General features: G+C 42.3%; 1 pseudogene; it reads right to left on the bottom strand.

The window, feature by feature from the left end:
- The window catches only part of LOC107548733 (uncharacterized), a 24,370-nt pseudogene extending 12,838 nt beyond the window's left edge, over positions 1-11,532 (bottom strand).
- Between the last annotated feature and the right edge of the window lie 14,457 nt (positions 11,533-25,989).

The raw sequence follows: 25,989 nt of genomic DNA, 5'->3' as shown, positions 1-25,989 counted from the left end.
ATAGCCAGAAGAGGATCTATGACTTCTGGAAGCACTTCTTTTAGGAGCTTAGATGGAATAGGGTCTAACATACATGTTGTTGGTTTAGATGATTTAACAAGTTTATACAAATCTTCCTCTCCTATAGATCGCCTGAGGAACAATTCCACTCACACTATCTGATGCGATACTGTAGCTAACGGCTGCATGGTTACAATTTTATCTCTAATAGTATCGATCTTGGAAGTAAAGTAGTTCATAAAGTCATTACTGCTGTGCTGTTGGGAAATGTCAACACTTGTTGATGCTTTATCTTTCGTTAATTTAGCCACTGTATTGAATAAATACTTGGGGTTATGTTTATTTTCTTCTAAAATAGACGAAAAGTAATCAGATCTAGCAGTTTTTAATGCTTTTCTGTAGGATAGGTTACTTTTCCGCCAAGCAATACGAAATACTTCTAGTTTTGTTTTCCTCCAGCTGCGCTCCATTTTCCGGGCTGCTCTCTTTAGGGTGCGAGTGTGCTCCTTATACCACGGTGTCAGACTGTTTTCCTTAATCTTCCTTAAGCGTAAAGGAGCAACTGTATCTAAAATGCTAGAAAAGAGAGAGTCCATAGTTTCTGTTACATCATCAAGTAGGTTTTGGATACGCTAAGGAATTGGGATAAATCAGGAAGACTACTTACAAAGCAGTCTTTTGTGGTGGAAGTGATGGTTCTACCATACTTGTAACGAGGAGTAGAATTTACAGTTTTAACTATATGAAGTTTGCAAAAGACTAAATAATGATCTGAGATATCCTCGCTTGGCTGCATAATTTCAACACCATCAACATCAATTCCATGTGACAGCATTAAATCTAGAGTATGATAATGTTATATGAAGCAACATTACTTCAAACGAGTTATACTTGAAGCCCGCCCTCTGAGAAATACTGAAAACATTGTTATAAATTGAAGCAACACCTCCCCCTTTACCTTTTGGACGTGTCTCATGTTTATAACAGTAATCTTGGGGGGTAGACTCATTTAAAATAATGTAATCATCAGGTTTTAGCCAGGTTTCTGTCAAACAGAGCACACCTAGGTTATGATCAGTGATCATATCATTTACAAAATCGCCTGATATTCAATAAGCCAAGCTTTATCATTTGATTATCCGTATGACATCTGTTTTTTATTTGTTGAACATAAATTAAATTGTTGTGCTGAGAATGAACTGATTTCTGTGACATGAGGCGGATAGCAGACGGTCGGTTTAGCCAGTCTGTCTGCGTCCTGACCTGGGCCCCAGTTAGTCAAGTACAAACTCTAAGACTATGTGCCATATTTCTAGACAGAAGAGCGGCACCACCCCAGGAGGGATGAAGACCATGTCTTTTCAACAGGTCAGGTCTGCCCCAAAAACTCGTCCAATTGTCTATGAAACCTATGTTATTCTGCGGGCACCACTTAGACAACCAGCCATTGATTGACGACAGTCTGCTATGTATCTCATCGCCACGGTAAGCAGGGAGGGGACCAGAGTATATTACAGTGTCTTACTTCGTGCTTGCAAGTTCACAGACCTCTTTAATGTTATTTTTAGTGATCTCCGACTGGCGAAGTCGAACATCATTAGCGCCAGCGTGAATAACAATCTTACTGTATTTACGTTTAGCATTAGCCAGCATTTTTAAATTTGCCAAGATGTCAGGCACTCTGGCTCCTGGTAAACATTGGACTATAGTGGCTGGTGTCTCAATTTTCACGTGCCATACAATAGAATCGCCAATAATTAGAGCACTTTGATCAGGTTTCTCAGTGGGTGCGTCACTGCGTGGGGAGAACCTGTTTGATGTTTTGATCGGAACGGAAGAGCGGTGTTTTGACCCGCGACTATGCCGCCTCACGGTCACCCAGTCGCCCTGCTGCAGAGGCATTGTAACCGGAACCGAACAATGTACAGGACTCCCTGAGCTAGTCGCATCCAAAGCCGTATCTAGAGCCCTCACATTCTTACTGTCCTCAATTAAAGTTTAGATGCGTGTCTCTAATTCTGAAATCTTCTCTGTCTGCCTAACTATTTGCCTGCATTTATCACATGTGAATCCCTCGTCGCCGACAGAGAGAGATAAACTATACATGTGGCAAGCGGTGCAAACAACAATAGCAGGAAAAGAAGCCATTTACTCACCGTGATTGATGAATGATTCTTACTTACCACAGTTGTTTGATGAACTTGTGAAAAAGCAATAGGTGTGAATGGAAACGCTAATGACAAGCTAACTGGCTAACGAACGCTAAGGCGCTGCAGGTGCGCTGCACTCGCGGTTTTAGAATAAAAGTGAACGATCAAATTAATCAGATTAGATTGAAAGTAGTGATGTTACATTCAACACCGAAGCTTCGAAGCTTGTATAAAAAAACCAACACATTTCACATTGAAGCACTGTATCGGAGCTTGATTCGTTTTGAGAAAAGCACGTGATCTATGACGTCCGAAGCTTCATTCGCCTGAAAACCACGTGACTGCTTCAGTATCTCTAACCTCAACGCCGTACCTCAGCAAGCGGTGCAAACAACAATAGCAGGAAAAGAAGCCATTTACTCACCGTGATTGATGAATGATTCTTACTTACCACAGTTGTTTGATGAACTTGTGAAAAAGCAATAGGTGTGAATGGAAACGCTAATGACAAGCTAACTGGCTAACGAACGCTAAGGCGCTGCAGGTGCGCTGCACTCGCGGTTTTAGAATAAAAGTGAACGATCAAATTAATCAGATTAGATTGAAAGTAGTGATGTTACATTCAACACCGAAGCTTCGAAGCTTGTATAAAAAAACCAACACATTTCACATTGAAGCACTGTATCGGAGCTTGATTCGTTTTGAGAAAAGCACGTGATCTATGACGTCCGAAGCTTCATTCTCCTGAAAACCACGTGACTGCTTCAGTATCTGGTTCAAACGAAGCAAACCTCAGCACCGTTTCCTTTACATTATATATTACATTCTAATGTGTTAACTGTTTTTTTTTTTTATCGTAATTAATATATTTAGCTCAAAAATTAACTTTGGCCATGAAATATCAGTCTAAGGACTGATGCAGAGTTAAAATAAATAGATCATAGAATTAATTTATGAATTTATGTTTTATTTATTTTACTTATTTTAGGGCCAGTAAGCCGACACAAATGAATGACTTTGACAATAAACATTATTTATATAAAATATAATAAAACAAAAAATCAGTTGTAGAACCAGATGTGAAACCGCTGGCTGTAATGGAACATAACACTTTGGCAGGTGCTATTTATTTTTATGACCACTAGATGGCCACAGCATAAAGCGTTTTAAAAAGCTTCAAGTAATTAACTTTTTCCGATACAATTGTGGAATTCCTGCAGACAGGAAGCAGGAATAACACTGTCCAACCATTGTGAAAAACTGTATTTCATTAACTGATGAAATGTTAAAATGCAAATCTTTGAGTTAACTCATTTTATTTGCAGAAACCAACTGCACTTAATTTGGCCAATTGGCATTTGTTTATAAACTAATATTTATAATATTTAAGTAATGCAAACATATTGGTATTGAGAACTATTTTGCTTAAGTCCATGAAAAAAATCTACTGATTTATGCAAAGTCATTAAAAGCATCAATTCAACTCATACCCCTTGCAAACAACAGTAGCACACATTCATGTGAGATTGAAATTAGCGAAAACATTCTCACTGCATCAGTAACTATACAGTTACTGCCTTAAAGTAAAGCAACAAGCAACATAGCATCAGTGCGTCGCTGTCCGTCCTTTACTTAAACACAGGCTCTACTCTCCAGCACAATGGTGACCCACAAAACACAACAGGAAGTTGACTGTTAGGTTTTACAGTATTTTGCTGTTTTCTTTTCTTGATTTTATTGTGAAATACTGGCAGCTGTGGTTGCCAGTAATCTACAGTTTTTTACAGTTTGCTTCCGTAAATTAAATGAACAGTATATTTCTGTTAAAAATGCATTTCACAGTGTGTTTTTCTTAATTTCACACATTTAACCACTTTAATCCCACAGCAAAATCCTCAGTTTTAAAGAGCACTTATATGTGTCCACACTACAGAGTGTTGAAGTGACACTGAAGCGGTGATGAAGTTATTGAGAAAGAGAAACAAGAGCAGAGAAACATAACTTACAGCGAAAGCCAAAGATGAAATCAATTGAAAATAAAATCTCAGCAGAGGAGGATTAAACAGCTCCACAAACAGCATCACCAGCTTCTTATTACTAACCAGTGTGACATTAGTTATGTCATATGTGTACAAAAGCTCTAACTGATTGAGATTTTAGGTGTTGTACTTTCATTTGAAGTCACCATAATGGCGATCGGTGTTTGCTTTAGTTGGGCTCTTGAACCTTGACTTTTTAAAAATAGTTTTTCTTTGGTTGCTTAAATTAGCTGAGTTTATTTAACAGTTTTTATAGCAAGAAAAGCCAAAACAATCTATGATTAGATAAAACTGGTGTTTGTGACATCAAGACCATCATGAACTAGTCTGATTCACTGATCTCACCTAATGTTTAATCTCTTATTAAGTGTGTTATATATTACTAATACTCTTGAAATTCACCCCGATACTACCTCAATCATTGTGAAACATTCCTAAGCATAATATGCACAAATAAAAGCTTTGAGCTATGGCAGAATTTAAACATCAACAGTCAGCCTATGAATCTCAACATTGGTGACAATCAAAAAAAAACGTCATGGTGCAATGCATGCTGGGAGTTTTGTACTGACATGACCCAGCATGCATTGTGGCTTGATTTCTTTAAATTAATAATAGTCACCATTGTTGAGATTCATGTGCTGATTCTTGATGTCTGTGTGTGTCTAAACGGTACCATAGTTCTAAAGGTTTTGTGCATAAAATGTTTTAATATTTTAAAGTCAACATATCTTGTAGAATCATATTACTCTCATCAAAATTAATCTACCCATATTGTTAGACATTAATTGAGATCAGTGAATCGGGTCATGAGATGATGATTACATCATCATTAATAGTTATCAAAATCACTTCGTTTCAATTGCTCTCGGCTATTCTTGTCCTAACAAATGTGCTTTACATGCAGAGAAAAACTAACATTAAAGAGTCAAGGGTCAAGAGCAACCACTGATCGCCAAAACGGTGAGGCCAATCAAAACATTTTCAATACAATATGAATTTTTGTAGATATATGACAGAAATAAAGTGAGTCTGGTGTGTGTGGAGTGAAGCTGGTAATGCTGTTTGTGGAGGGCGGAGGTCGCAGTCCTACTGGCGAAGGATGCGATAGAGCCGTTCCCTCCAGCCAATATGAAGGGTTTTACAGCTCCTACTTCATTGTACCCAAGAAAGGCGCTGGGTTATGACCAATCTTGGACCTGCGTGTCTTGAGCCGGGCCCTTCACCGGTTACCGTTCAAGATGTTGACGCAGGAACGCATCTTCAGGTGCATCCGTCCCCGAGATTGGTTTGCAGCGGTTGACCTGAAGGACGCGTACTTCATGTGTCGACCCTTCCACACCACAGGCCATTGCTGTGGTTCGCGTCCGAAGGACGAGCATATCAGTACGAGGTCCTGCCCTCCGGGCTGTCCCTGTTGCCCCCTGTCTTCACGTAAGTTGCGGCGGGGGGCATATGGCAGCCACGGCGGCAGTCACGCCACTGGGGCTGCTTCATATGAGACCGCTGCAGCACTGTTTCCCCCAGTGAGCCTTCTGGCACAGTTGCTGTGCAAGGTCAGGGAGGACGAGGAGCAGGTTCTGCTGGTGGCACCCTATTGGACTTCCCGGACCTGGTTCCCGGAACTAATGTTCCTCGCGACAACCCCTCAGGATTTACTGACTCAGACACGGGGCACCCTTTGGCACCCGCGTCCAGACCTCTGGAAACTTCATGTCCGGTCCCTGGATGGGACGCGGAGGTTCTGAGTGGCCTACCCCAAGAGGTAGTTGACACCATCAGATGCCCGATCGGAGTTGTGCTGTCCTTTTTGCAGCAAGGGTTGGAGCGAAGGCTGTCTTCTTCCACCCTTAAAGTTTATGTCGCTGCAATCGCTGCTAACCACGACCCCGTAGAAGGAGGTCGTTGGGGAAGCATGACCTGGTCGTCAGGTTCCTTAAGGGGGCGAGAAGGTTAAATCCTCCATGGCCCCCCTCTATTCCCTCGTGGGACCTGACTCTGGTGCTCACGGCACTACACTTCAGTTTTTTCCTTGTTTAACTGAAGAAAGTTCTGGCACATCCAACTGTTCATTTCATCAGTGCATTGGCAGAGGGAGTCAATGGGGCTGTAGTCATTTGGTGATAAGGCTAGGTAAATCTGGGTATCATCAGCATAGCTGTGATAGAACCAAATTGCCTTTTTCATTATTTGACTTAGTGGGAGCATATACAGGCTAAACAAGAGCGGTGCAAGAATTGAGCCTTGTGGGACTCCGCATGTCATGGATGTCCACTTAGACTTGTGCTCTCCAATACTCACATAATAACCTCTCCCTCCTAAGTATGACCTGAACCATTTGATTACCATCCCATCAAGGCTGATACTGTCACGGTGCTACTGTGTTGGATCGTGGAGACGAAGAGTACATCAACACAGGAGATTTTAAAAACTTCAAGGGAACCAGGAAAACACACGTTGCAAGGGTATATTGGGACATATACAGACACTCAATACCGAATGACAAAACAATGAAAAACACAGGGCTTAAGTACTCTGAACTAAATGGGGAACACCTGGAAATAATGACATAATAAACATAGGAAACACCTGGGACAAATTAACCTAATCAGGGAACAGGAACAGAAGACCAAATAAGGGCACAAACATAAGACAAGACAGAAACAGAGTCTGACATAACGCCCCCCTCCGGAAGGCACTCGCGCCACATAACATCAACGGGGTGGGAGGGGGGGCACCATGGAGGTCCCTCAGGACAGACTAGTATGGAACAGGGACGCCTCCAAGGCAGTACCAGATCCGGGCACCATGGCGGTGCAGGCAGCTCGGGAAACCATGGCGGATCAGGTAGCTCGGGGGGCCATGGCGGAACCGGGAGCTTGGGGGGCCATGGCGGAGCAGGGAACTCAGGAGGCCATGGCGGAGCAGGCAGACCAGGGAGCCATGGCAGAGCCGGGAGCTCAGGAGGCCATGGCGGAGCAGGGAGCTCAGGGAGCCTGGCCTCGGCACTCGGCCCGGCCTCCACAGATGGACCCCTACTACCCCCCCCCAAAAAAAAATCCCTGGGGAGAATATCGTCTTTAGAGGTCCTCCGTAGGCCTAACTCGGGAACTGTGGCCCTCACTGGGCTTGACTTGGGGACTGGAGCCCTCCTTGGGCTGGATGTGGGAACTGGAGCCCTCCTTGGGCAGACCATGGGGACTGGAGCCTTCTCTGGGCTAAACTCGGGGACTGGAGTCCATTGACTTTGGATGGATGGAATGAATGAGTGATGCCTCTGGAGGAGACGGAATCCGCTGACGAACCAAGCCATGTTGATGTAATCGGGCAGGGTCCACCTCATCCAGACCACCCCAGAAACAGTCCACAAGATCCCACCGGTCGAGGGAAGTCTGCTTGGAGCAGATGAGGAATTCCTTTATGTACTCTTCCAGGGAATGGCCGTCTTGATAAATAGAACATAACTGCTCCAGGGGATCCATTAGAAAAATCAAAAGCAAACACTCAAAAAACCAAAACAAAACCAAAAACAAAAAGGTGGAGAAGGGGCGGCGCTTACTTTTTGTATTTGTTCCGGTATTCAGTCACATTGCTACTGTGAGGGAGGGCGGAGCGAGGAAAGAGGAGACGAGGAGTACATCAACAATGAGATTTTAATGACAACTAGAGAACCAGGAAAACACATGTAGCAGGAGCGGTATACACATACAGACATTCAATACCGGCCGACCAAACAATGAAAAACACAGGGCTTAAGTACTCTGAACTAAATGGTGGAAACCTGGAAATAATGACATAATTAAACATAGGAAACACCTGGGACAAATTAACCTAATCAGGGAACAGGAACAGAAGACCAAATAAGGGCACAAACATAAGACAAGACAGAAACAGAGTCTGACATAACGCCCCCCTCCGGAAGGCACTCGCGCCACATAACATCAACGGGGTGGGAGGGGGGGCACCATGGAGGTCCCTCAGGACAGACTAGTATGGAACAGGGACGCCTCCAAGGCAGTACCAGATCCGGGCACCATGGCGGTGCAGGCAGCTCGGGAAACCATGGCGGATCAGGTAGCTCGGGGGGCCATGGCGGAACCGGGAGCTTGGGGGGCCATGGCGGAGCAGGGAACTCAGGAGGCCATGGCGGAGCAGGCAGACCAGGGAGCCATGGCAGAGCCGGGAGCTCAGGAGGCCATGGCGGAGCAGGGAGCTCAGGGAGCCTGGCCTCGGCACTCGGCCCGGCCTCCACAGATGGACCCCTACTACCCCCCCCCAAAAAAAAATCCCTGGGGAGAATATCGTCTTTAGAGGTCCTCCGTAGGCCTAACTCGGGAACTGTGGCCCTCACTGGGCTTGACTTGGGGACTGGAGCCCTCCTTGGGCTGGATGTGGGAACTGGAGCCCTCCTTGGGCAGACCATGGGGACTGGAGCCTTCTCTGGGCTAAACTCGGGGACTGGAGTCCATTGACTTTGGATGGATGGAATGAATGAGTGATGCCTCTGGAGGAGACGGAATCCGCTGACGAACCAAGCCATGTTGATGTAATCGGGCAGGGTCCACCTCATCCAGACCACCCCAGAAACAATCCACAAGATCCCACCGGTCGAGGGAAGTCTGCTTGGAGCAGATGAGGAATTCCTTTATGTACTCTTCCAGGGAATGGCCGTCTTGATAAATAGAACATAACTGCTCCAGGGGATCCATTAGAAAAATCAAAAGCAAACACTCAAAAAACCAAAACAAAAAACAAAAAGGTGGAGAAGGGGCGGTGCTTACTTTTTGTATTTGTTCCGGTATTCAGTCACATTGCTACTGTGAGGGAGGGTGGAGCGAGGAAAGAGGAGACGAGGAGTACATCAACAATGAGATTTTAATGACAACTAGAGAACCAGGAAAACACATGTAGCAGGAGCGGTATACACATACAGACATTCAATACCGGCCGACCAAACAATGAAAAACACAGGGCTTAAGTACTCTGAACTAAATGGTGGAAACCTGGAAATAATGACATAATTAAACATAGGAAACACCTGGGACAAATTAAACTAATCAGGGAACAGGAACAGGAAGACCAAATAAAGGCATAAACATATCATGGAGCACGTGGAGAACAAAACACAACACAAGACAGAAACAGAGTCTGACAGATACTGCCATCTTCTGGAAAATACTCTATTACCCCAGATGACAATAAGCTTAAATTTGAACAGGAAATTTATAGGAATTTTTTAATACTGAATGAAGAAAATTATCAGTCATTCAATCTTTTACATTTTTTACACACTCTGTTAGCTTAGATAATTTAGAAGTTTTGTCTGGTCTTGTAGAAATATATAGTTGAGTATCATCAGCATAACAATGGAAACTAATCCTGTATTTTCTAATAATATTAGAGAGGGGGGGGGCTTATTGTGCACTTAATAGGTACAGTAAGATCCCAAGCCGAGAGTCCAGTATGAGCTACAGGCCTTATCCTTCGAGTGCCACAAAGAAAATAGGTTACCAACTGACGTATTCTCAAAGATCCATCTCCTAACAGTGCATACAAGGCAGCTATGGCCACTATGTAGACCAGGGGTTTTCAGCTCTGGCCCTTGAGGTCCACTTTTCTGCAGAGTTTAGCTACAACCCTAATCAAACACACCTGAACAAGCTAATCAAGGTCTTCAGGATCACTAGAAAGTTACAAGTAGGTGAGTTTGATCAAGGTTGGAGCTAGCTCTGCCAGAAAATAGCCCTCGATTGCCAGAGCTGAGAACCCCTGGTCTACATAGTAAAATTCAAGAACTTTCTGACCCTGCATAGACAGCAACAGAACTACCATCGTCAAGGCAAGGAAACATAGTAAAGACATTGATAAAATAGTCCATGTGTCACGATGCCTGTCTGTGTTTCTGGTGTCTGTGACAAGGACTTTTAATATGTAGTTTTGTGTCTCTATTCTTGCCTTGTTCCCCTTATGTTCCCTGCTGCTCTGCTCCCTTGTTTGTTGCCATGGAGACTAATTTGACCACACCCATTCCCTTGTTAGTTTCCATAGTTACTCATTAGTTCATTGGTTCCTCTCAGTGTATAAATACTGTGTTTCAGGCCTAGGCTGTATCCGAAATCACCCCCATACCCTCAATCACTATTCCCTACATTAGTCCACTCGTCCAGTTAACTTGAAGGAGTGAATGAAAACAAGTTAGTGAATTCAGACACTGAGTGCAACGGAAGGACTGCCCCTTTTGCATAGTTTGCTTGCTGTTTAATAATCATTTGAAACGGAAAGCTCCAGTAGAAAGATTAAAGGTTTTATCTTGAACTCTGTCACCGAAATTATGTATAATCCCTAGTTAAACAATTTAATACTTAGTTTACAATAAATTTGTAACTGTGTTGTATTACGCTGTATTACGCTGTGAATGAGTGCTTTTAAAATGAATGGATGAGTCAGCTGCGGGCACCATCTTCTGGCGAGATGCAGGAATTCATTCGGTGCATGACTCTCACAGTGCATTATGGGTTATCTCTAGCCGTTGAGTCTACATCGGTTGTGCACTCGTTTTTGTGGTGCTATGTGGGATTGAATGAGTGCACTCGACAAAGTCCACTATGGTTTCGGACACCACTAAAAATGTATGTCCCCTCAAATAGTGCCCTATTTGAGGGTATAGGGGGTGATTTCGGATACAGCCCTAGTTTGCCAGTCGTTGTTGGATGTACCCCATGTTTGTGTTTCCTGGTTCCTGCTCCTTGTGTTTTTCCCTATGTTGGATTATCTTTATCATTAAAACCTGCTGCATGTAGATCCTCTGATGTCCATGCCTCCTTTGCTACAGAACAACTGACCACACATGGATCCAGCAGAGGAAATTTTGTTCCATTGGCAAGGTATTGCTTTCATAGAGGATTATACTGTTTAATTCTGTGCCCTTGCTAATCATATAAACTGGATGGATGCCGTCTTTAAGGATTTGCATTTCCATGGCTTAAATTAACCTATAAGATCACTCATGCCCAAAGGTGTAAATAATTTTCATTAGAACAGTATATAGACTATGCGTTACTCCTGAGTGGTTCCTCCTTCACTGTCGGGCTGTCAAGGAGGATGTTTCCCCTAAATTAATTTTTTTTGCTGGCACAACACACCAAGCTCCAGTGGCCACGGAGCTTGTCTCACCAATGTCTCCACCATGTCCAGTGATAATGCTCGCCACTCCTGTGCTCTCAGTACCTTCCTGTCCTGTAGTTCCTGCATATGAGCAGGTTCACAACATGGCTGCCATTCCTGAGCCTCATCACAAAATAGCTGCCACACCAGAGCCTCTCCTCGATGGACCAACCTCTCATATTGGTGTGAGCTGCACCCATCAGAATCAGAATCAGAATCAGAATGAGTTTTTATTGCCAGGTATGTTTACACATACGAGGAATTTGTTTTCATGACAGAAGTTCCACAGTGTAACAGAATGACAGTGACAGAACATTACTCCTGAGTGGTTCCTCCTTCACTGTCGGGCTGTCAAGGAGGATGTTTCCCCTAAATAAATTTTTTTTGCTGGCACAACACACCATGTCTCCACCATGTCCAGTGATAATGCTCGCCACTCCTGTGCTCTCAGTACCTTCCTGTCCTGTAGTTCCTGCATATGAGCAGGTTCACAACATGGCTGCCATTCCTGAGCCTCATCACAAAATAGCTGCCACACCAGAGCCTCTCCTCGATGGACCAACCTCTCATATTGGTGTGAGCTGCCGGCATCAGAATCAGAATCAGAATCAGAATGAGTTTTTATTGCCAGGTATGTTTACACATACGAGGAATTTGTTTTCATGACAGAAGCTCGCGTCCTGAAGCGTTTGATCAGCGCCACAGCTCCCCCGACAACAATGTCCAGCAAAACATCCGAATAGTCGAAAACCGGTGAAATATCGGGTGGTGTGTACTTCCGAATGTCCAGCAATTCGTCTCTGGTGAAACTGATTGCAGAGATATAACTAAAGACAGGACAAACTAACAAAAACATAAAAACAACTGCAGAGCACGCCACGGAGGCAGCCATCAGCGTCGGCACCATTGTGTACAATTGGCATCCCAAGAGCCTCAGCACTGGTCGTCACAGAAACTGTTTCCCTATCCTCAGTGATCCCTGTAATGGCAGTCGCCATACTGTGTGTTTGATCCACTAAGCAAATGGTCTGCATCATTGGCTGTTCTGTGGCTGCTATGGTTGTCATGGAGAGACATCTGTGGCTCAACATCACAGGGATAAAGGAGAAGGACAAGTTCTTCCTCCTGGACAACCCAGTTTCAACCCCTGGCCACCAACTGTTTCCAGAAAGGACCTAGCTCCCGCTGCGAGGAGCAGAAGGCTATTGTGGCGGCTAAGCCCCCCTGTCTAAGGGGAGGTCCAGTCTGAAAACTGTGTTCTTTCTGTAACTGGTTAAAAAGAAGACCTGACAAAATTTGGTTTATCTGCCCCATCTTCACTCACCAGCAATATTTATCTTTGGCCTGTTCAGTCGATCCCTGTCAGCATGCTGAATAAGGGCCTGTTCTATAAAAAAAATCCTCTTTCATATCATTTGACAGCATGGGAACTACTGCCAAATGCATATCAGCTGGTTCTGGATACCATAAAGAAAGGTTACAGAATTCAGCCTCTTGTCCTTCTCAGTTCAACAGTGTATTGGAGTAATTTGACCATGATGCAGGTACAGTTTTCTCCTGCACATGTAGATCCTTGCTGCTATGAGCAACATCAGACTAAGCCAAGATTTATCAGTCTTTCAGATTCAGAAGCTGTTAGGTCTCATGGCAGCAAGCATTATTCCATTGGGTCTCTTGCACATAAGACAGTTCCTGTTCTGACTTAAGAGCAAAGGATTTCACCCTCTGAAGCACCTGTCTATGGGGATAAGGGTTATGCACAAGGGCTTCATACCTTTCATCTGTGGAAAAGACTCCAGTTTAGTGGATGCTGTAGTTGTAAAATACTTATGACAGATGCCTCTCGTGGAACGGTGACTCCACTCAGAGTCCAAATGGCAGATGTACAGCCGACCGGAATTGGACTTGTTCGCCTCCGAGGAGTCAACCCACTGTCCCCTCTGGTTCACCCTTACACCTCCAGCTCCTTTAGGGCTGGACACCATGGCACAGATGTGGCCAAGGCTTTGTCTGACAGTCCACCTAATAGTATTGGCTCCAATCTGGCCAGCTTGAGTGTGATTCTCAGATCTACTGTTTCTCCTGGAGGAGAGGCGTGCAGGGGTCGATCTATCACCCTCGCCCAGAGAACTGGAAACTTTGGGCCTGGTCACTTACAGATACCAGTTCATAGATTCGGGTCTCTCAATTCAGGTTGTTGACATGATTTTGAATTCCCGAGTTCCCTTCACAAAGAAACTGTATACTCTTTGAGTTGTGGTGTGAACAACAGCACTTGAACCCAGTTCATTTGCTGGAATATGTGGTTGTTATTTCCACTAACTGTGTATCAATTGATGGAGCTTCTATGGAGAGGCACCTGGTGTCTCAAATTTACATGTTGCCAGCTGGCATAGGCCTATCTGCAGGCCACAAGTTCCTTCTTAGGACCTTTCTGTGGTCCTGAAAGGTTTATCAGAGGCTCCAGCCTCAGAGAAGTTACTGATTCTTAAAGGGGCACTTCAATTAGCATTGACTTTGCTTGAAAGAGTAGGAGATCTTCGGGCTTTGTCTGTAGGTACATCCTGCTTAGACTTTGCTCCTGGGATGATCAAAGCTAAAAATCGAACTACATTCTGTAGTTGTCTTCTGTAACCAGCCAGCTGGTGATCCTGCAATTCTCCTGTCTTTCCTCAGTGTGGCAGCATTGGTACTGATGTGCCTATAGTATCAACACCATAATACAGTGTCGAATAACCATTTGGACTAGGGAGGAACAGAAGGTGGTAGTAACCAGGGTGGAACCCCCAAAAGAAGGGCTAGGATGTAGGCCCACAGCAGAATCGAGGGAGGGAGGAGCTATGATGAACCCTTGACAGGATGAACTAGGGAGCTGACAGACCGAGATGGAGACTCAGGGACTGGCGGGACTAGGTTACACCAAAGGTCCTAGAAAGCAGGACACTCCACACTCAGAATACCCATTACACAATGAAAAGAGGTAGTAGATCTCAAAAAGGTGGAAGACTATTCCAATCAAGAGGTGGACGACAAAGGAAAAAAAGATATTGCATATGTTTAAGTAAATATAAGGATCCACATGGGATCAGATTCAAGTTTGAAGAACAGTTTAAATAAACATATTTAAAAAGAAACAGAAACCAGTGATATTGCCTTCTAGGTTTAGGTTGCAAACTAATAAATAAATCTATATAATAATGGTGAGTTCAATATGGACACCTTAAGACCAATGTACATGAACTATAAACAACATTGAGAGGCTTAAGAGAAGTGTCAGAATTACTTTGATAAACAATGTCATCAAGAGATAATATTAAATGAGAAATAATTATTTTTGGTAATTGTAATGTAAAACAGTTAATAGAACAGTAGAGTGATCTCAGACAACCATATGCTCTTGTAACGATATAATCAAAATTAAAAGGAAGGCTTAAAGGAAAGTTCAGGGTTAATCCATAGTCTGAGATATTTAAATGAATCAACTTTATCAAGAAGTGAACCATCATCAAAGGTAATATACAAATCAAAAGGATATAAGCAACAATGTAACAATACTTCTTTTTATTCAACATGTTCTTATTCATAGCTTTCAGTCACGTGACCAGCTCAAAGACCTGGAGGGCAAAACATCCATAGAACTGCAGGACAAGCCTGTAAATTTTCCATCTGTTTCACAACCGCAAATATTTAGATCACCTCTCTAAAGAATAAAGGTATGTGAACAAAATGCAAGTTTTCAATCAGTAAACAGTGTGAAAAAACGTTGTAAAAACACTTAAAGTGTCTTAATATATTTAAAATAGTAATATTAACATATCAAATTCAGTAATCTCTATATTAATGATGCATAGTTTACATAGGCAAGCACATGAGGCCGTAATATGAACGCATTCCGCTTAATGGTTGAGTGTGTTCCTTCTAATGGTTTTCTATGGGAAACCATTTAACGTGAAACTTTGCACATTGTGTTTATACTCTGGCTTTATCTGCTTGCCTGTACAAAATATACATCATCAATAAGCTGTTTACTAATTTTTAATATCTGCATTTCACTACATTACTACTTAGTGCAAACTGTGTAAAAATAACTGGCGGTCAGTGGAGCAAAGCTTCGTTTTGCCCTCCAGGTGGGCGTTTCTATATGTGTGTGACGTCACGTGAAAACTATCAATTATTATAAAACCAGTTTTGAACTAGTTTAATGTGAGTCTGTAAAGAATTCTGGATTTGTAACGTATCAAAGTTAGTAGTGTCACAGTGCAAGATTTACAGAACAATTTGAACATATTAGAGGTAAATCATTAATAAATATAGAAAAAATAGTATAGTACCCAGGGTATAACTTTATGGAACACCCTTTTCAGCAATTAAATATTCAGATTGATAGCCCTGAAAACAACACACTGACGTCTATAATGAACATAAGCATTAAACAAAAGAAGAGCATTTTTAGTTACACCCACGGAATAAGGTGTATAGACAAAGTGGTAGTGATCAACCATATCAAAAGCCTCAGAAAGAAGAATGAAAATTGCACCTGTGACTTGGCCTTTTTCATAGAATGAAAACACATCATTAGTGAATATTAGAAGAGCAGTGGTGATAGAAAAGTTAGGCCTGAAAGCAGGCTGGAATGGGGATATTGAATTAATTAATATACTGTGATAATACTGTATGTTAAAAATAAGTTTAAAAATTGCAATAGAACTGATCATAGAAATTAGGAAATAGTTATTTACATCAGATCATTCACCACGTTTGAAAAGAGGTGTAACTTTTACACATTTCCATATAAGGGGAATGTGCTCTGTACACGGCGGTGCATGACGTATTTTCTGGTGAAATCTCAGGACCCTCGCATCGCTTACTTCTGCCGATCGTAGAGTACTGTGCTACTACAGGAACGCTAGTCACCAAAACAGCTACGGATAATTCTATATAAAGTGTTGATGCTTTATATAGAATTAGCCTATGTATTTATCCTCAGTTTCCACTCGTTTCCCAAAGTCAAGGAAATATGGAAGAGGTGGGTAGTTAACAGTGTTGGGAGTAATGCGTTAAAAAAGTAATGTAATAATTACAGTAACTGATTACTTTTTGCTGTAACGCAGTAGTGTAAGGCATTACTAATCAATTTTCAGTAATATTTTACTCGGTACATGTTCAGTAACGCTTGCGTTACAACACACTTTTAGCCCAAAATGTAATTGTTCAAAGAAAAAACAGCAAAACAGCGATATATTAACGAATCAAAAATGCTGCAAGTAAGTTCTATTTCCTGTGGTCAATCAATAGCTGCGTGTGGTGTCCAAGTTTGTAAATAAAGACTAAACGACAGCTTCTGATATATTTGTTAAGCGATTTATTTAATTCATCTCCCTCTCGCTGGTGGAACTTTGTATTGTGTGACATAGTCCAGTGAAGGCGTGTTTAGGGCGGGTTTTACAGGAGTGCCACGAGGCTACTGGCTCGACAGTGGAAACGCGGCATGATTTCGGCCTCTGTGCTCGAGGTCCGAGGCTATTAGCCCCGCCCGGCTCGCACTGGCCAGTGGAAAAGCGGCTAAAGGGTGAAGCTGGCAGAAGACTGTACATGCGCGAGATGGACGTATGCGCATCTTGTCATGATATTAGAATTTACATATAGTCCTGTTGTGTCTAATATGAATAGACCCAATCTATTCACAGATATTGCCAGATAATCACTTTACCTCTACCATACTTTTAACAGACTTGGATCGTTTGTGATTCTGGCTGTCATCCTTTCTTGCATCGTCTTGAGTCTTCATTTTGCCAATTATAAGCTATATTGTTAGTAGCCTGGATAGCCCACAGTCATTATGCTACACTATATACCGTGTAAAATGCTCTGCAGTACATTTTGTCATTTTAGAATATTAAGTTCTACTTCCGTAGTTATTTTGGTGAAAGTAACTCAAAAGTAATACAAGAGTCATGTAACGCATTACAATTCTGAGACCGTAATATTGTAAGGTAAGGAATTACTTTTAAATAACAGTAACAAGTAATCTATAATGTATTACAGTTTGGAAGTAACTTGCACAACACTGGTAGTTAATATATGACAAGACAGTTTTACAGTTACAGATAAGACAAGAGTGTGTAGCCGACATTTCCAAAGTACAGACCTGATCGAGCCTCCAACTCCAGCCGGATGCAGATGTCTGAAGAATGGAGCTGTCCCGGAGCTTTTTCACTGGAACAACTTCACTATTCCAGCCCCACGGTCCGGAGTTTGGGAAAGGATAGAGCAACCAAACACAAGACAATATCACTGCATACTGATAACCCCTCTATGGATGTGGACTATTCGGACCACAACTACTGCTCCACTGCTGAGCCTGCTGCCCTGGAATTGTCCCTGGACCACTCTGAAGATCTACGTGCGGAAATTGCGAGGCTCCAAAACCAAATTGAGGAGATATCCCTCAGCAGCAAGTTTTGTTTGGAGCGGTTCGCTGCCTCCGATGACGACATTAGGTTTTACACAATGTAAGCTGACAATGTCAGTGTTTTTCAGATTAATATAACATTTTTAGGGCTATCAACAACAACATAGCAGCACACTGTGCTTTCAAGAAATGCTAATAAATCTGCAATTTAATACTGTAAATAAAGACACTTAACATACTATCAAAATAAATATGTCCCACAGATTTGCGACTCATGCCCACTTCATGGCCTTTTGGCAGATAGAGCCAGCAACTGGCAAGATTGTGCGTGTGACAAGAGCGTGAACTGCAGCCTAGACAGATGAGGTCCCTCACACTGCCAGTGCTATGGTAAAAACATTAAGCAGCTTTTAATATGATTAAGATAATGCATCTTCATGTTTTACAATCAAACTTCCTGTGCCAGTTATGGTGTTTGTGTAATAGTGATAAATAAAACTATTTTCTTCTTTTCACAGTATCTTCTACCCATTGACAAGTTTTTTTCTGTTTATGACATATCTGTCATTGGGCCTGATCCAGAAGGATTTGGTCCACAGATTTGGAATCCACCAATCAACTGTAAGCCACATCATCAACACATGGGCTAACTTTCTTTATACTGTACTTGGAGCTGTGGGCATTTGGCTGGATGAGGAAACTGTCAAAAGCTCACATGCCAGATGTTTTTCAGTATTACTGTGATACACAGTTGATTTTGGACTGTACTTAACTGTGTTGCCAGACACCAAACTCTCTTCTCTTTCAGAGTGAGGTATTCTCTACCTACAAATCTCACTGCAATTTCAAAGGGTTTATTGGGATGGCCCCTCACGGTGCTGTAACCTTTGTGTCATCTCTCTATGAAGGCACCATCAGTGATCGAGAGATTCTAAAGCAGTCTGTATTATCTCTCTTCTAAAACCAACAATGGCTATAATGGTAGATAAGGGTTTTCTTGTAGAAGACTGTGTGCCCTGCAAGGTCCACATACCTACCTTCCTGTCAAAGAAAGCACAACTGTCTGGGCCAGAGGTCAGGAAAACACAGTCTATTGCAAGACTGTGAGTCCATATTGAGCGACTGATTCTAATGGTGAAGGAACACAAGATATTCAGCACAGTAATCCCTCTTTCACTTACAGGGAGCATCAGTCAACATTACACAGTCTCCTGGTCAACTACCAAAACGGACCCTTAGTTAAAATCTGGCCAAGCAATTACTAATGCTGTAGAAGCAGAATTAGACAGAAATGGAATGTCTATAAATGTATATACTGTATAATCACTTGAAACTAATAATTTTGGGTTTATGCACAGTGAAATTTAATTTCATATTATACAAAAATACTTCAATAAAATTAACTGACAAAATAAAATGACATGTTTGTAAAATCTTGCATAAACTTGTTTCCTCAGGACTGTGACTCTTCAGTTACTTGTGCATAAAAAGGTATTTTGGCAGATATGTATTAAAAAACAAAACAAATCACACCTCTATTTCAGGGAGCTCAACACAGAAGTGTCTCTGTAAATACGCTGCACAAACGTCATCATGGGCACAGATAGTAATGTCACACCATTCCGTGCCTGTGATAAGCAATTGCCCCTGCACTTGCCAATAATAAGGATGCCTTTCCTTCAGTTGTATATGCCATGGTCAGCTCTGAGGTACCTGCAGTCAATGTAGCTTACTGCATTTGGGCATTTTATTTCAACGATGCCAAATGATGGTCTCTCAAGCGGGTCATATACCAGCCCATCAGGAGACGCACCCAGCCAAGGTGCATCTGGATGAATCATCAGTCCACATTTCCTTAAGTTGAGGTTTTTCAGAGTTGCATAGTCCTTTAAGGCACCTGCCTCCATATCCAGTCCCCACTTCATGTGTGCTGTTTGTTTTGTCTTATGATCCTCTCAGCTAGGTTTTCTGCAGCATTTGGACCTCTAACATGGCTAACCTCCCGAAGATTTGAAGCGGTCACCCTCTCCTTCCTCAATGAATTCCACTCAGGTGCTGCACTTTGGCATCTTGTTGCTTCTTCTATGAGGTGTGACTGTGACAAAGTCACAGACAATTAATTGAGATGCAGCTGTTCCTGATTTGTTGGTACAGATGTACAATCTGTTGTTTTAAACTGGTAGCTCACTGGTGGTACTTTAGGGAATGGGGGTGCATCCTTATGGGTGATAACACCATCAGGTGTAGGTGGTGGATGCAACAGGATACTGCCAGCTTGTACCTTACCAAAGTTGGAGTCCACGAGTGGCTTGTCAGGTGAGAGATTCATTTTGCAGATAAAGGGAAGAGAGTCTGGTTTGAAGTCAGCATAGGCAGCTTTAGGGACGAGGGTTGATGGGAATGGCAGCTCACCACTATTTCTTAGTACTGTCTGTATAGATTTGAGTATAGTTTTTATATACTTCTGTAACATGATCATTAAACACCCCAACCAAATCAGCATTCTTCTTTCCTTTTAATCTCTAACAGATGCCAATCTAGCTCCGGACATTTTATCTTCCATGGGGCCATGACTAAATGTACTATCATAGAACTAATTTTCATATCAATCACCCTAAGTTATTTTGCTGTTTTGTTCCGTATATGACCAAAGTTGTCCTTTTTACTCCTCCCTTTCCTCCAGCATTCCTTCAGCACTTCCTTTCTGGGGTGCAAGTCATTGTGCCCCTGCAAATTAACCCAGTAGTTTGCTAGTATCAGACGCTTCTTTCTTATTTCCAGTGGCATTTCTCCTACCTCTACCTGTATAGCTGAGACAGGCAATGTCTTAAAAGCTCCACTACATACTTGCAATGCCTGAGCCTGAATTACATTCATTTATTTTTAGATGAGATCTAGCTGCTGATGTATACACTATACTGCCATAGTCCATCGTAGATCTAATCAAGGCCACATACATTCTTTTCAATGATTGGCAACTTGCACCCCATTCTCTATCAGTCAAGCATCTCATTACATTTATTACTTTTTTGCTTTTTTCCTCTACTCTTCTAATATGTTCTGCCCATGTTAACTGGGAATCAAAAAGCACCCCCAGAAATTTAAATGTTCCAACTCTTTCTCTATTTCTTTTCCATACATTCTTATTTTCAGTCTTTCATCTATTATTTTATTTGTAAAGAAAACACATTGCGTTTTTTCCACTGAGAATCTACACCCACATTCCACCACCTTATCTAAAGCTCCTTGCACTTTCTCCCTCTCTTCCACAGGGCCCCATCGTCTACAAAAAGTGACCTACCTATATCAGCTGGCACCTTTAAAAAGATATAAATCATTATTATGAAATGTAGTGGCCTTACCACACTACCTTGAGGTGTACCATTTTTCTACAGTATATTGATTTGACAATTCTGATCCTATTCTTACTTGGATATTCCTTTCAAACAAGAAATCTTTTATCCTATTAAAAACTCTTCCTCCAATCCCCAGCTTGTGTAACTTAATTAATACTCCTTCCTTCCACATCATAGCATAGGCTTTTTCTATGTCCAAAAATTACTGCCTCTTTATTTTCCTGGGATTTCCTTATTTCATTTTCTAGCCTGATCACTGCGTCCATGGTACTTATTCCTTTCCTAAACCCACTCTGATCATTTGCCATCTTTCCCTTCTTCTCAAGCTCATATGATATCCTTTCTGTTATCTGTCACGACTCAGCTACTGTGAGGAGCGTGGGGCAAAGAGAGTGTGGAGACTCAGGAGAATTCACAATAAGCACAGTCTTTAATCCTTCCAAAATGCAGTTATACTTCTGTTTTCCGGTCCGGTATTCGGTCACGACTCAGCTACTGTGAGGAGCGTGGGAGAATTCAGAATAAGCACAGTCTTTAATCCTTCCAACATGGGGTACACAGGGCAGACAGGAACACATGTAGCACAAGATGTTCACATTCAATACCGGACAAAGACAGACTGCACAGACTGGAACTTAAATGCATGGGGTAATTGACAAGACACACCTGGGAGCAATGAACAATCAAACACACGGGAAAACTAGGTCACGGGGAGCACATGGGGAGGGAGAACACAACAAAACAGGTCCATAACCATGACATTATCATTCTTTCCATTATTATACATAAAATAGAGGTTAAGGCTATTGGTCTATAGCTGGTGGGTTTTGACGGATCCTTATCAAGTTTCCTTATCGGAAATTACTATTGCTTTTCTTTCCACGTTTTTGGCAATCTTCCTCCCAGACTTCTTCTCCTTTCTTCCTCTGATAGGTTTTCTGGACTATGTACCTTTGCAAATTCTTTGACCATGCTCTCTGCCTTTTCCCTATTTGACACTGCTGTTCCTTCCTCTGTTACTATAACTGGGTATTCCCGTTCCCTTCTGTCTCCTCCCATCCTCTTTATCATTCCCCATACCTCTCCCACAGGTGTTGTTCTTCCTATTCCATCGCAAAAATTCCTCCAACTAGCCCTCTTAGCCTGACATATTTTTCTTCTCACTATAGCCTGAGCCTTCTTGTACTGGATCAAATGTTGCATATTGTGGGTTCTTTTGACTAATCTGAATGCTTTATTCCTATTCCTCACTGCCTACTGCTGACATTCCTCTGTCCACCATGGTACCAGTTTTCTCTCCTTCCTATTTTTACTCTTTGGAATAGAACTCTCTGCTGCCATTATAATTGTTGATGTAATCTGATTGTTCATTTAGTCTACATCTTCAGATAAATCAATCTGTGTTATTGCTTCCTCATTCAGTTTCTGAAACTTGTCCCAATCTACTTTTTCAAATATCCATTTTGGATTTCCACCACTTGATCTTATTTCACCTCTTTCTACAATTGAATAAACGACTGGGTAATGATCACTGCTTACTGTATCACTTGTCCAAACTTCCCAGCTACTAACACCAGCTAGAGAGTTAGATATTAAGGTAAGAACTATTGCCGATTCCGGTAACACTTTACAATAAGGTTAATGTTAACTACATTAGTTAACATGAACTAATAATGAACTGCACTTATACAGCGTTTATTAATCTCTGTTAATGTTAATTTCAACATTTACTAAGACATTATTAAAATCTTGTTAACATTAGTTAATGCACTGTGAACTAACATGAACTAACAATGAACATCTGTATTTTCATTAACTAACGTTAGTGAAGATTAGTAAATACAGTAACAAATGTATTGCTCATGGTTAGTTCATGTTAGTTTATACATTAACTAATGTTTAACTAATGAACCTTATTGTAAAGTGTTACCCCGATTCCTTCCCCGTATTTATATTTATTCTCGTACCTCTACCATCATTCATACAGACTAAATTCCTATTCTCCATCAACTCTTCAATTATCCTTCCATTTAAGTATGACAGCCCCCCCCCTGTCTTGTCCTTGTATAGTCAGTAGGTTATTCAGTTCCAAAAATCCACATACACCCTGTCATTTGTTCTTTTTTGTTGCTCTTGCAACCTAACTGTCCCTTGACTGTTGATGTCTCTGTTCTGTCCATTTACCATTCTTGCAGCTTCTGCATAAGTGATCTTTCTTTCTACTTTTGTTTTCTGGATTTTATTCTCCTGTTTCATAATCTCACAACCACCGTAAGCCACATTATGAGCTCCTCCACAGTTACAGCACATTGACTGTACTCCTGTTCCACACTTTCCATATTCATGATCCCCCCACATCTTGCACATCTTCTCTGCTCTTTACAGTTTATTGCTGTATGACCAAATCTTTGACAAGTAAAGCATCTCAATGGTTTTGGAACGTATACTCTCACTGGGTAACTCAAAAAACCCAGGAACACTTTCTTTGGTATATTGTCTTCTTCAAATTCAATCAATACTGTTTCACTATCCTTTTTCACTCCTTCTTTTGTTGTTTTCATCCTTTGAGCACTTATTATTTTTCCTCCTTTAACACTCTTCTTGATTTCCATAATTCCTACACTCATTGGCACTCCTGTCATGATTCCTTTACTTCCACCATCATTTCCCCCCCAATCTCCCTGTGCTTTCCACCTTAGATTTTCCTATCTCTTTAATTTTAAGAGCTTTCTCAACTTGGCTTTCGCTTGCACATTTTATCAGTAGATTACCATCAGTTAGGACCTTTGCATATATTATTTTCCCCACTTTATTTGCCAGGGCTGTTGTCAACATAAATGGGTTGATTTTTTTCATGTCGCTTTGGTATTTCTCATTAAATCTTACTATGACTGTGGACTTGTCAGGGCTTTCTCTTTGAACTCCCTCTATCTCGTCATCTTCACTTTACTCCCTTTACCTTGATTAATATGCATCATTCTCCCTATTTTCCCCTCATTCTCTTCATCCCTCTCATCATTACATTCCATTTCTGCCCAACTACCTACCTCTGATCCATTCACGGAACATTCGTGCTCAACCGCCTCACAAAAGATATTTCCACTTCAAATTGTTTTTCCTGTAAACTGCCGACTACTATTTTTTTGATCTCGTCCTGCTGACACTGTTGCCACCTTTCACCGGACCCTCTGCCATAATCCCGTTTACCTCAGCTTTAAATCTCCCGAACCAGAAACTGAAGGGCCTTGTGCCAAATGTGTAAGTAACGCGTGCATAGAGCGCATTGAACAGGTAGAAAGAGACAGATAAAATAAATCTGCAAGGGAATGCATTAAAACACGTACAGGAGATTTAACTAATTTAGTTTCCAGACCATCTGGATAGATAGATAGATAGATAGATAGATAGATAGATAGATACTATATATAGATATGATCTACTTAGGCTTACAATGCTTTTGGGAAACAGCCCACAATTTAAATCCAAACTTAAAAGGTGAAAATCATCTTGGCAACTGAACTAGAGCTGGGCAAACTAAAAACTAAAATCCTGTGCACATAGTTCCATCTAGTGTCCAGAAGCGGCAGTTCAGGCTGGAGTCTTATTACAGGAAGGTTGCAACAAAAGCACTCTTTGTACATGAAACTAATTTACACAGTTCAGAGACTTTGCTCTTCACATAGGTCAAACTACAATCCTAAGAAGAAATAGCAATGGACTGTACTGAAAGAAAGCATATTCATGTAGATTATACATTTGTAGTATTGCTCGCTCTCTCTCTCTCTCTCTCACACACTCACACACACACAGACACAAATGTGACCCTGGACCACAAAACCAGTCATAAGTGTCACGGGGTTGTGGTTGTAGTGAGCGCACGACGAAGGAGTAGGAGTAAAGGAGTATTTTTAATCAGCATCAACCACATAAATCATTGAAAAATAACATTAATCCAGGACAAAGGAATGACAGAAACTGAGGGCTTATAAAGGGCAGGCAACTAAGGAGCAAACGAGATGATTAATACAACAAAGGTGGAAACTAATGAATGATGTTTAACTAAATGAGCAGGAAATTAATCAAATAGGGGCAAACAGGAACTAAACAGAAACCAACTGTCCGGGAGGGGGGGCGAGCGCCCTGGTGAGGCTGGTGCAGGACTGGAACAGGGTGGGGACAAGGAGAGCCTCCAGGGCGGATCAGGAAGCCATGGTGGAGCAGGGAGCTCAGGGAACCATGGCAGAGCAGACAGTTCAGGGAGCCATGGCTCTGGAGGAGCGGGCACTTGAACTGGAGACCTCCCTGGGCTAAGCACGGGGACAGGAGCCCTCACTGGGCTAATCTCGGGTATACTCGGGAACTGGAGCCCTCTGTGGGCTATACTTGGGAACTGGAGACCTCCCTGGGCTAAGCACGGGGACAGGAGCCCTCACTGGGCTAATCTCGGGTATACTCGGGAACTGGAGCCCTCTGTGGGCTATACTTGGGAACTGGAGACCTCCCTGGGCTAAGCACGGGGACAGGAGCCCTCACTGGGCTAATCTCGGGTATACTCGGGAACTGGAGCCCTCTGTGGGCTATACTTGGGAACTGGAGACCTCCCTGGGCTAAGCACGGGGACAGGAGCCCTCACTGGGCTAATCTCGGGTATACTCGGGAACTGGAGCCCTCTGTGGGCTATACTTGGGAACTGGAGACCTCCCTGGGCTAAGCACGGGGACAGGAGCCCTCACTGGGCTAATCTCGGGTATACTCGGGAACTGGAGCCCTCTGTGGGCTATACTTGGGACCTGGGGCCCTCCCTGGGCTAAACAAGGAATCATGAGCCCTCCCTGGGCTAAACGAGGAATCAGGAGCCCTCCCTGGGC

The sequence above is a fragment of the Sinocyclocheilus grahami genome, unplaced genomic scaffold (genome assembly GCF_001515645.1).
Source record: "Sinocyclocheilus grahami isolate Dianchi unplaced genomic scaffold, SAMN03320097.WGS_v1.1 scaffold354.1, whole genome shotgun sequence".
Classification (NCBI taxonomy): domain Eukaryota; kingdom Metazoa; phylum Chordata; class Actinopteri; order Cypriniformes; family Cyprinidae; genus Sinocyclocheilus; species Sinocyclocheilus grahami.
Note: the sequence above shows the minus strand (reverse complement) of the source record. Positions and strands in the feature narration are given on the sequence as shown.